Genomic DNA, 13,296 nt, shown 5'->3' with positions numbered 1-13,296 from the left:
AAATCTTTACCGATGTTTGAATCCAGTAATAAATATTGCTCTCAGTGACGTGGAACAAATGTTTGAGTTTGTCCAGTTTTTATAAGTTTCGTGACTTTGGATACAATAAATTAAGTATAATTTACTACCTAGCCCCAAGTTTTAAAAGTTTTAGAAATCTCTATTAATGAGTTTAGTTTTGAGTTTTGGGATGGTGTTGCTGTTCGGCTTTTTATTTTTATGAGCTGTCTCCCTGGTGATTTTACTGTGCAAGTTTACTCTCAGGAGAATCATTGCTTGTTGTGTCTGAGGTTGCCTTTTTACTGCGGGGTGTGGTTTGCTCGAGTGTAGGTATAGAGCTGTGTGGAGTTGGGAGTTTCGAAGATGCTATTTGTTGCTGCTTGTATTGTTCGATTTTTTTTGATTTAGTTCTCCAAGAAGATCATCCCTAGGTGGGTATAGTAAGGGTTAGGTTTGCTTGGTTTGTTTTTGTTCTCTCTTTTAAGCATACATAAAAGATCAGATTTAGTAGTGTCTTAATAATGTGACAAAGTATACTAGTAGTAGTCTGATGATAAAAATCAGATTCATGTACCTGAATTGTAAAACTTATTGCAGAAGGGATTCTTGTATCCATATTTTGTAGAAGATTACTTTACTAAATTCATGTATATGCATTATAAAACTTATTGCAGGAGGGTTGTTTTAAGTTTTTAGAACCGATGTTAAAAACCATAAATACACATAACTTTACACATATAAAAGCAATGTCTTAAAATCACATAAAAATCAGTCAAAACAAAATATTTGATGTTAATAAAGGTATATTACCACATGTAAACAGGGCAGTAACATCGATTTAAAAATAAACACCCGATGTCTATTTATCATACTAACATCGGTTTTTTAGAAAACAACCGATGTCTATTATCAATATTGACATCGGGTACTTAGAAAATGATCGATGTCTATTATCAACATTGACATCGGGTACTTAGAAAATGATCGATCTCTAATAAGATATAGACATCGGTTTTTTATTTTTAACCCATGTGTAATAAGATATAGAAATTGGTTTTTTATTTGTAATCGATGTTATTTTATAAATATTGATTGTGTGTTATAGTTTTAAACAGGCCTAATCGTCCTAATATTACATTTCTGAACTTGACATTAAACAATTATATAACATCAATGTGAATAAGACATCAGAAATTTTCCACATATGATGTGTAATATTACATAGACATCGATTTTGAACCGATGTCTATGAGAAAATACATTTAACATCAGTCACGAAGACATCATACATTTTTTACATAGACATCGATTAAAAACCGATGTCTAAGGTCTTTTTTCTAGTAGTGTTACTAGTTTTTTTAGTATTAGAGATGATCATATGTCTTACCATTTTAAGTTAATTTTTACCGATAATTTAAGTTAGAATTTAAATGCAAGAGTTAATTTTTGAGTTTAAACCTGATAATATTTCTTTCAAATTGTAAGTTGATTTTTTTACAGTAATTTAGGTTCTAAATTTTAATAGAAAGGTGAATATGTTTTCGTCACGTTTTCAGACAATTTGCTAGAATTTGTAATATTAACTGCAGGTTTTATTTTTTAAGTTGATTGTTTATAATAATATAACATTTAACTTAAATAAAATGTTTGAATTTAAGATTCTAGCTTAATGTTAACATGCCTTACTAAAGTTGAATTTTAGATATTCAACTTAATTGTACATGTAGTATTTTAATTGAACATGAAATTTTTATATACAAATTTAAAGAGGAGAGAATATTTATTATATCATATAAAAACCATTAATATCTCTTCCAATTTCTGAGTTGAATTTTTATGAAAACTTTAACTTTCATATTTTAATACAATTATTAATTGCAAGTTGTTGCAATCAGTGTCATAATTTGTGACAATTTACTGATTTGTTGATTTTAAGAATTTTACTGCTTGTTTTTATTTTAGTAATAATGATATGTTTTGATAGGAACCACTGGACGTTGACCGTTGTAAATCCGGATGCAGAGATAGTCTACTACATGGACCCTCTTAAACATCGAATTGCAAATGGTGAATTGGTTGATGTTATCGAAAAGTAAGTCCCCTTGTATTCAGTCTTCACTTGTAAAGCTTGTCACACCATACTTTATAGTGTTATGTGTATTTAATGATATATATATATTATTTTCGTTACAATGCCATTAAGTTGTACAAGGAGAATTTGAATACGGTTGTCAAGAAGAAAATATTATCGGAAAACATGGCGGTACAGTTTTATTCTAATCATGTTTCATTTATGTCGTATATGAAATTATAACTAAAATTTTGTTACAATTTTCAGGGAGTTCCAGTGCAGACCGGGAACAAGGACTGTGGGCTATTTTTTATGTGATACATGAAAGAAATTGTTCATGATAAGGAGCTTGAACTTGTTCCTAAGGTGAGAACTTTAATTTCTTTGAATTTCTGACCAAATAAGTATTTACTCTTGTGAGAACTTTAATTTCTTTGAATTTCTGATCAAAATTGGTTTATACCGCTGATGAAATCAACGAGATCCGAATTGATTTTTCAAAGTACTTTATGAAACGCCATGCCACTTAGGTTTTAGATCAGTTTATTTGCTTTTGAACTATTCGCTTTTGAATTATTTAGGGAAGTGCAACTTTAAGTTTATGTAGTTGGTGAATTGTTATGTAAATTTGGATGTGGCTGCTTGATGTTGGTTTGAATGCCTGAATATTTGGTTTGTTAAACTTCTAGTTTAAGTATGATGAATCTTGAACGTCATATAGTCTATGGTCATTGTTTTTATTTTAGTTGGTTAGGTTGCGTTGTTGATGGATTAAGAAATTGCTAATTTATGATTTGGCTTGTTTATAGATTTATTTTATTTCTGGTCAGGTGTATTTGTGAATGGATTGAATTTAGTTTTAGGTTTATGCAGGAGGTGTATTAAATATTAATTCAATTTGTAAAAAATTTGCAGTTTCACAGATAATGGTCTTTAAAAGAAAAAAGAACCATTGTACCATACTGATTCAAACAACAAGTCACCTAAAATAAAGCAAAAGGAACCATTGCATGATGTTATGTAATCGAATGGGTACATAATTAAAACCATTGTGTCAGTAACATTCCAATAACTCATGGAAGTGAAATAGTGTTGTCTGAAAATAAAAATCACAATGTGACTCCAACACACACAATTGTCTGAAGAGATTTAAGATAACACTAAACAACAATTAGATATTAAAACCATTTTCTAAATAAACTAGATTTTTTTTTATTTCAAAACAATTGTTGTTAAGTTTTGAGACAATAGGTAATTACAATTACCATTGTTTGAAACAGACATACAACACAGTTTGTAAAATATTGGAAATATTAACTCAACACAAATTCCCCGTTGTCTATACCTCTGGAAACTGTTGTGTTATATTTCTTTCAACAATGGTTCTCACATTGTAGTGTTGTCTCTTCTACATTCTAACAAGTATTCATATCTGTTGTGTGCTAAATTATTCTAACAATGGTTAAAAAAAGTGTTGTATGATATACGATCAGACGAGTGCTAGATAGTCAGCGGGAAATTCTGAGGTCAGATAACGGTGAAAAACTGTTGTGGGATAGCAAAATCCTTGTAGTGTGAGTATAACTTGCACAGGGTTCCATATCACAGTTACTTGGTATATTAGCATGGTACGACTTTTTAATTACTTGCATAGAAATCTCCAAGCAAATTTAAACTACTTACAATAGATACTTGAGGGTTCATGACATTTGCATATAATACGAAAGATAGATTTGAAACCACTTGGATCATATATATCAAGGTGAATTAGAATACTCACATCATATATAAAAACTGGGCTAACACTATCTTGCAGTATAAACAAAAAGGTAGGTTAAAACACTTGCCTTGAGAAAGGCTTGACTTGACTGGAAGGTGGGAGCAATTGGAGCTTCACTCGACTTTAATGGCAAGTTTACCCTCGTCTCGACTTGCGTTGAGAAAGGCTTGAACTGATGCTCACCATCTATGCTGGTATAAAAGAAGGTGTAGGATAGAAAGAAAGATGTGCTCACAGCTGAATATCTGGTGGAACCAGAATCAGGTAAAAGGTGATATGGCTAACACCGATGGAAGAACAGGGCGTGAATCAGATGATAGTCCTCCAACTGAATGCTCCGAATGATCAGACGATCCTGGGATAAAAGAATATGCCATCACCGCTATCTGACAATCTCATCGCTAGATAAGAATCTCGAATCTAATCACGAATCATACCAAAACCTACAATTTAGTCGCACTCAACCTCTCGACGTCCTATCTTTCTAATTCCTAATCCTAATCCTAACCCACTATCCATTCCCGACAATCTAGGCTTGTTTCAGTGTCTTACAACATGTAGCTCTGATACCAAACCTGTGACGGCCTCCAAACCCGGGTCAAAAGTTTGGGGCTCACAACGCACACACACACAATATATAAACGTGTATATAAAATATTATATGCATTGACCTTTCTTTTCACAACCATGGATCGTAACAGGTTCAAGTATGAAAACAACCCACAACCTTATCTTTTATTACATCGTACCAAATCCCAACTATTTCAACTTACATCTGATAATGGTATCATTCTTATAATCTTGCATAACTCATCTACAATATAAAGCTCCTGCTAGCTCGATCCAACATAACCTGGAATCTTAGCCCGTACACTGGACGGGGAAGTCTCTTTACGGATAATTTCCTTTTCAGCTATTGAAAACTTAAAAAGGTTAGCAAGAGTGAGCTAACTAGCTCAGCAAGTAATAATAGCAATAATTGAGATTAAACAATGACCAATTGACATGATTCATAAGGATAAAGTTTCTGGATATGCAATGATTAGAATTGGATATTCACTTTCATTTAAAAAAAAAAACCAAGGTCAGGCTGCTGATCAATCACGCACTAACCCCGAGCAAGACACACAACTCTGCTCTCTATACTGGATACAAGGAACGCATTGCCCTAATATGACCACAAATCTGGTCTGACCACGAATCTGGTCAACATTTATAAAACCATCCAATTCTAAAATAACAATATGATAAACGATGTAAATCAATAAACTGAATTATAAATAACATTTATCTCGAAGCATAGGGTGATTCATAATTCCAAAAAGGTATAACAATGGAATTATAAAGGTTGGATTTCAATCAAAGAAAGAATTAGAAAGTAGAAGTCCAAGGGTTCAAGAGTTAGAAGGTTTGGTCTTCTGTTAAACATGGCATAAGGATTGGTATGTCAAACAATTCAATATCATAAATCAGTATGTGGTAGATATGTATTTGTGGAGTAGTATTGTATATGTCAGGCTCATATATGAGAATTCAACATTCAGTGGTTTATGAAGAATAAGGCTTATGGCTCAAGATCAATAAGAATCAGGTTTCAAGGTTGAATAGCTTAAAGCGCTTGCAATTTAAAATATAATTTATTTTGAATACTAGTAACATGTTATAAGAAAGTTCGAAAATATTTGTAATATATCTTGAAAAAGGTTCAGAAATACTTGCCTTATCACAGATGATTTCCAACTTTACTTGTACTGATCTCACCATTTTACTTTTCCAACATTTTCCTTTTTTATGCCTTGTTTCTATTCATCGATCAGTTGCTTTCTTTTTCTTCACTTCAGTTCTATTTACTGATCACTGGCTTTCTTTTCTATGCCTTGCTTACTCTTCTAGGCATCACAAGTATCTATTAATACTCAATCTCATATCATTCTAATCATCACATAGACGTCATAAACTTTTATATATACCCTTCATTTTACCCAAATCCGATTTACGGATTGAAAGTCATGACTAAAACAGTCAAACACTAACCACATAGGCATATACCAGATAAATCACATAGCACTTAGCAAATAGCATACAGGATATTCAATCAAAATAATTTTTCAGAGAGGATACGGGGTTAAAATAATTTTCTAAGTATTTATTACGAATTTTTGACCATTTTTTGGAGTTAAAACGGGTCTTCGAATAATTTTATAATTAAATAATAGAGTTGAACACCTGAATCTCAATTTCAAATAATTTAATAATAATTATCAAGCCTTGACCATAATTTAAAAAAATATTTTAAAGCTCGAAATTATTTTTCGAAATTTTAAAATCAAAAGAAATATTTAAATCTAATTAAATAATCAAATAAAATTAATTAATAACTAATTAAATCAATCAATCAATAAATATTTAAATTAATTGATCAATTAAATAATTAAATATTAACTAAAAATAATTAATTATTAATTAATATTTATTTTTTAAAAAAAATAATTTTCAGAATTAAAATAATGATTTTTGGAATTTTAAATAATTAAAACAATTTTTCCGAAAATATTATAAAAAGAAAATACTATTTTTGGAAATAACTAAACAACAATCCTGATTTTATAAAATTTTAAAACATAAATATGATATTTGTATATTTTTAAAACCAGAATATTATCCGTGTAAATTAGGAGAACCACTCGGGGCCAAACTGCAATTTATCCACCCCGATCACCTTCTCCGGCAATCCGCCGGCCAGACTCCATGGCTGCCGCCATGGAGTTTTTCCGGCACGTCCAAAACAACCCGGAATTCAACCAAAACACGGGTGTATGATCTATGCAATCCCAGAAACACATCTGCTGTAATGAATAAGCCAAACAATCGATGAATCGAACGGAAAATCCGTTTAAAATTTTCGTCGCCACCCCGATTGTTTTTCCGATCATCACCTTTCCGGTATCGATTGTTAATCTGGTATATACCAATCAGTTCTTTGTTCAACGATCTACACAATGGTAACATCAATTTTAAACAATAACCCTTAACCCAGATAAACCCAATTTTCAATTTAGAACATTCATATTAAGAACCTTAATTTTAAAATCCAACAATCAAACATCAATCTCTACATGTTATTGGACTCCAAATTCATCATATAATATACCAAAATGACCAGGAAGAAAAGATCTACATGATTATACCATCAAATCACATCAAAAACATCAAGAACAAAAATTCCTAATTTAATCCATAAAAAATTTGAATTAAAACAATTAAATAAGAAAAATACTTTGATTTCTGCACATGAATAGATGGTGGATTCAGAAAGTGTTTTTCAAGGCTTCGATTTGATATATTGCACGCTTAAATCGGAGTTCAATAACGCCTTCGTTTGTGCGTTTGATTATGAAGAACGCGACATTTTTGGGGTTTTTCTCTGTAAATTCTATATTTCTACTCATCGATTATTATTATACGAATAAAATGAAATAATAAAAGGGGTTTATATATTTATGGAATATTGCTTCGTGTTGGATCGTTTTGGATCAATAAATTAGTTACTTAGCCGCTAAGTAACTGCAAAAAATGATCAGATTTAATACCTGTATTGGATAATTATCCAAATCGGGTTTCTTATACGAAAATAATGTAATATTATCCCGTCTTTCAAGAATAAGGGTTTGTTGATATATCGAAATAATTATCGTATCGAATATTGTATACCGGGATGCGTACGGGTCAAACCGTAATCCAAATCGAAAAAATCAAAACACGAAAAATGTCCGGAATTACCAGATTAGGTTAGGAAGGAGTTTTCGGAAGAGTTTCGGGTTGAAAAAACGTAAAAAAGGTTGAGGTTGGACGATTCCCGGCTTTATAATGTAATTTTTATAATTATTTAGAAAATAATTATTAAATCTATAAATCATTATAAAATCATATAATGATCCAAAAATTACCAGAAAAATATCAAAATTATCTATATTTTATTCTGGGCATAGTAAAATTAACATAATCATATCTTATCAAATATAAATATGTAAATATAAATATCAATCATCAGATAATTCACCAAAATTCACATAATAATCATATATTAATTAATTTACTGATAAAAATAATTACACACTATATCCAGGATATTACAGTTACGGTACACTGATGTAGTAAAATTTATATAAGAATGAATTTTATTTATATTCTTTTACATTTATCTTTCACGTTGTTAAAAATATCTAAAGATTAACAACAAATAGATACTCGTTTTAATTTCTTTTTAACTATATTTTATTTATAGTATTTCATAAATTTCAATTATTTTGCATTACAAATTTGTGAAATAAATTAAATTTTATAAATTTTAAAATATAAACACAAGACCCACATAGATAAATGTGATTGGCATAAACAAACTTATTATATTGGTAACACATTGTATCATAGTAGTATAAAATAATTTTCAATTCATATAAAGCAAAATAAATTTTTTATCATATAATAGAATTAAGAAACGAAAATATTTATATGCATACCTCATAAATAAAAAAATTATATCACTTCCTATTTTTTTAAAATATTTTTTATTGAGTAGTGTTGTAAAGAGAAAGTAAACTTTATATTTTAGTGTCATAAAATAAATTAATAGAAAAAACTAAATATTTTTATATTAATAATCAACATCAAAATTAAGAAAAATAATTTGCAGTCTCTTAAATATATTATTTATTAATAAATATAATATTTACTTGGTAAAAAATGTTCTAGTATTTATTAATTATTTTTCATGATTTAAAGTTTTATTTGCAGAAATATGATATAATTGATTTTTTTTATTTACTGAATATGATGGACTAATGAATTTGCTAGATATGTGAGTTGTAAATTTTAATTAGGATTTTAATCTGAGCAATTGGAATTATGGATTTTTAAAATTATATAGTCTAGGCCGTCTATTAAATTAGGGTTTTAATCTATACCGTCCATTAAAGTTCAAAGTGTCGCCTCCTTGTCCTAGCCTCCTTCCCCAGTCCTAGCCCTCCTTCCCTCCCCTTATAAATCCTGTTTTCTCCTTACTAAAGGTGTAGAGCCCCTTCTTTTCTTAAAAAGCATCCATTTCTTTGTCTCTCCCCTTAAAACCCCAAATAGTTATTTCTCGACCAAATCCAATCTAGTCATTTTTCCTCTAATGTTTAATAATGAATATGGAGTATTCACTAATATATATATTTACTATACCTACTCTTTGTATCCTTTTCTTAATAATTAAAAAATGAAGAAAATGCTCCAAAATCTACCTAGAGGTAATATTTCTATAAATTTTATTTTGTGAAAACTAATTTATTTTAGTTCGTCCTCCAAGTTTGCTATGTATCCTTGGTCAATGGCTCTACGGGTTGGAAGATGTCGGGAAAGAATTAAAAGTTGGTTGATTGTGAACTTTCCACAGGCTGTGACAACTCTGCCTAAGGGTGTAACTTGGAGGAGGCCGGAAGTGACAACTAATACTCTTGGACAAGCAGAAAAAAACCTTGTTTAGACAAGGGTAAAACTATCATCATTGACATTGAAGATGATGGTTAGACTTCTAATTTTCTTTCTTTAATAATATTTTTTATCTAAATATGGTTTTTAGTTCAATGTCTCCTTACTTTTTTTGCTAAATCAGAGTCCCCTTACTTTTTGCAGTTGAAGAATTTGACATACAACCTAAGGAGATCAGAAAAGCAATTGGTCAGACTTCTTGTATTGTTAAGCCTTCACCGAAATTAAACAGAAGCCTTCCCTATGGCCAAGCTCTCCTTGATGAACTTAATGTGAGAATGCCAAGTACAACAAACACCCTGCAGAATTAGCAGCAGCAGAGGAGAAATATCTCTAGTAGCACTAATTTGATATAAGCCTTTAAATTATTTTTATAGATTACAATGTTCTTTTCATGATTGTTTATTTTTTTATGCCACTATGTTACGTATATGTTATTATCCAAATTTTCTTTACATCTTAGTGTCACAACAATAGTTGGATAGCTAGTGACAATAATAATTTCTTGCTCTATATTGTTCGCCGGAACAGAATGGAATAGAATGTTAACTCCGCTTGCATATCTCTTAGAGCTCATGCTCCTTCGTCTGATCGATAACAACATTACCAAGAAACCTAACTATCGATTGTATGTTATCCATAAACTCAAGTCAGTGCGTGTGTTGGATTTCAAGTAAGTTTAACAAAAGGTTGGTCCTTTTTTACAAATTAATTGAGTGGTTGTTTTTATTGACATAGGTTACAGTAACTTTTATATGTAACAAAAAGTTATTTTCCTGTAGTTGGAGCCTGTATACTTATACTATGAGTAAATTATGTTTCCACTATATCTCAAGGAGTAGTCAAAGGAGGTACGACAGATCCGAGTAGGAAAAAATGAACTAAAAAGTAGGGAATACAACAATGGATCAATGCATTCAACAAAAGATTCGTTCGAACCAGACCAGGATGAATGGGATTGGTCTGACCTGTCGCTCGGATGTAAGACTCCCGCCACCGACAGATGTCCCATGCCACGTTTCGTGAACAGCTATGCCCGAGAATGAATTGTGATATAGCGCCGAATAAGCCACAGCTCTATACCATACATCCTGCTGCCTCGGGACGACTGCACGTTACATCATAGCAGCATGACCAAATGGAGGCGGAAAGCCATTGTATAGGTTGGGCGCTAGCGCTTATACTAATAGAATATTAATGCTTTTCCCTTATTAGTAAAGTTGCTCGAGGTCGGAAAATTTGAATACAATCTATAAGGTCTGGTCGAATGGTAGAAGAATCTATGGGTTCATTAGGAATCGATAGTCGTTGTCTGGACATACGAGTCATAACCAGCCGGGAAAGGGTAAATCTACGTTTGTGATTAAGTCTATGCATCATTGGTAATTATTTTAAAAGCGCTTTCTTTTAAGAATGCATCTGGTTCCATCTTTCTTTCGTTAGTAAAACCACCTTTCTCTAAAAGTTTTTGTAGTAATTCTGGTATTATAAGACTTGTAATTACTTGTTCAATTTTTTCTAGTGGCATTCGATCACAGAATCCATTGACAGCTGCATAAATGACTAGAATTTGTTTTTCAATTGGAAGTGGTGCATATTGTGGTTGTTTCGGTACTTCTGTAAGCTTTGCACCTCTATTGAGTAATGCTTGAGTCGCATCATCAAGGTCTGACCCAAATTGAGCAAGGGCGGCCACTTCGCGATATTGTGCCAATTGAAGTTTTGAACTACCGTAGACTTGTTTCATAGCTTTCAACTGAGCGGAAGACCCGACGCGACTGACAGATAAGCCGACGTTAATAGCAGGTCTAATTCCGCGATAAAAGAGTTCTGTTTCTGAACATATTTGTCCATCAGTAATGGGGATCACATTGGTGGGAATATTGGCCGATACGTCTCCAGCTTGTGTTTCAATGACCGGTAAGGCGGTCAAGCTACCTGCGCCTGTCTGGTCCGATCGTTTAGCGGCTCTTTCTAAGAGACAGGAATGTAAATAGAAAACATCCCCTGGGAAAACCTCATGGCCTGGTGGTCGGCGTAACAATAATGACATTTGTCGATATGCCACCGCCTGTTTACTAAGATCATCATAGATTATTAATGCGTATCCAACTTTTGGTTAAAGGTTTCATACTATCAAATGTATCCAACTTTCTATCAAACAGCTTTTTGCTCTATGTTTCTAAATACTGAGAATGGCCTTCTTTTTTGTCACAAAATTTCATGTTAGTATCCTGTGTGTTCGTGGTTGCTCTATGTGTTTATAACTGCTGTGTAGTACGGACCTGAATCCGCGACCCTCATGGAGGTGCTTTTCCTCATAAGCTGCTATACCTTTGAAGTGCTATTATAAAGTAAATAGCTGGAGAATGAAATACCTTATTTTCCAACCAAAAAACTCTTTTTTTTTAAGAAATGTTTTTCGAGCTGGGATATCCTTATGCAAGGTTCACTTTCCTGGTCAGAAAGGGGATAAAAACTAACAACTGAACGAGTGAAACGGAGTTCACAACGGAAGAGTGATGGCATGCCATGCTGGGCAGGTGAGATTAAATAGATGATAAGTACTAAAACAATTGGGAACCCCCATCTCCAACCGATGGAAGAGGGGCAGCGGCCCAAAGGCAAGAGATGGCATAGCTCGAGTAGAGCTAATAGTTCCGGAACTTCATCATTATTAATCCTAGCCGGGTTAGAGCCATACATAGGTAATAGCTTGTCCCAATGTTATCTCCCTCGAAGTTGTTGTTCAATATGATCTTGTTTTTGGGGGGAGGATCCACTAAATGGACTAACGTAGCACTGTCAGGTCGATAGCCCTTGATCCGAGTTTTTGCTTGAAAGAAGCGCAACTTTTAGGATTTACTATTCTAATTTATAAAGGTGAAGGGAGCCAAACATGTAGTCTCATTGTGTAAGTTGGCACACCCTTACTTCGTTGTATACAATGAATTTCATTGTTCAGATCAAGGCGCATCTGTCTTAGGTACCCCACCTATACCTATAAATATCATATATGCACCGCTGCTGATCCTTTGTCCCTTTCTAAATCCAGCTTCAACCGAGCATACGTCTGCTGCGGGAACAGGAAGCACGGAAATGGACTGAAGTCTTTCCCATTAGAAGGCTGGGGGGCGAAGCTGGTGGAGGATCAGGAGAAGAAAGCGGGCAGTGTATAATAGAAAAGGGAGACTGGGAAAGAGCAGGGCTTGAACTATCAGTTCGAGCTCGCAGGATAGAAAGGATTCCTTTAAACGCTATATTGATAGTTCCATGTAGTCAAGTTGATGGCACATATTTTATCTGCCTCTACTTCCTCAATATCAATGAATATATAGCTTGAACCCCCAAACCCTAAATTCGAAATGTCGTAAGCGATGTTCGAAATCACTGAATGTGTATTGATTGTCGCTTGAGTAGGTAGGATAAGTCTCGGAATCAGCATTGGGGTTCTTTAGATTATGCCGACCCAAAAGCTATTCCGTGGGTTGGCCACCTCGTGCAATGTGTCAGTAGCAAGGAAGTAGACACGGGCGGTCAATCTTGCTTAATCACACACAGTAGCCTATAGTCTTGTATGCTAACTCTCTATACAGTATATTAGCTAGTCTTGCTAGGTAGCTTATAAACAAGCCATATAGAGTAGCAAGTAAACAACCTCTCTTTCGGATTCTTGTTTACTATAATAGGGTTACCGCAGTTATTACAGACTCGGGTTATATGGCGGTAGTTATCTTGGGTATTCTTGTTTACTATATATAAAAGTACTTAGCAAGAGTTGCTAATAATAATATATAGTTTTATAAGCATATACTTGCTATTGTATATATAGGTATATAAGCATGTATAGCTACTTTACTATAGACTCTCGTAGTAACACTTGAGTAATAGAATCTAATCTCTACATTCGATACGG

This window comes from Apium graveolens, chromosome 7, assembly GCF_009905375.1.
Source record: "Apium graveolens cultivar Ventura chromosome 7, ASM990537v1, whole genome shotgun sequence".
NCBI classification, from domain to species: Eukaryota; Viridiplantae; Streptophyta; class Magnoliopsida; order Apiales; family Apiaceae; genus Apium; species Apium graveolens.
This window is presented reverse-complemented; position numbering follows the sequence as displayed.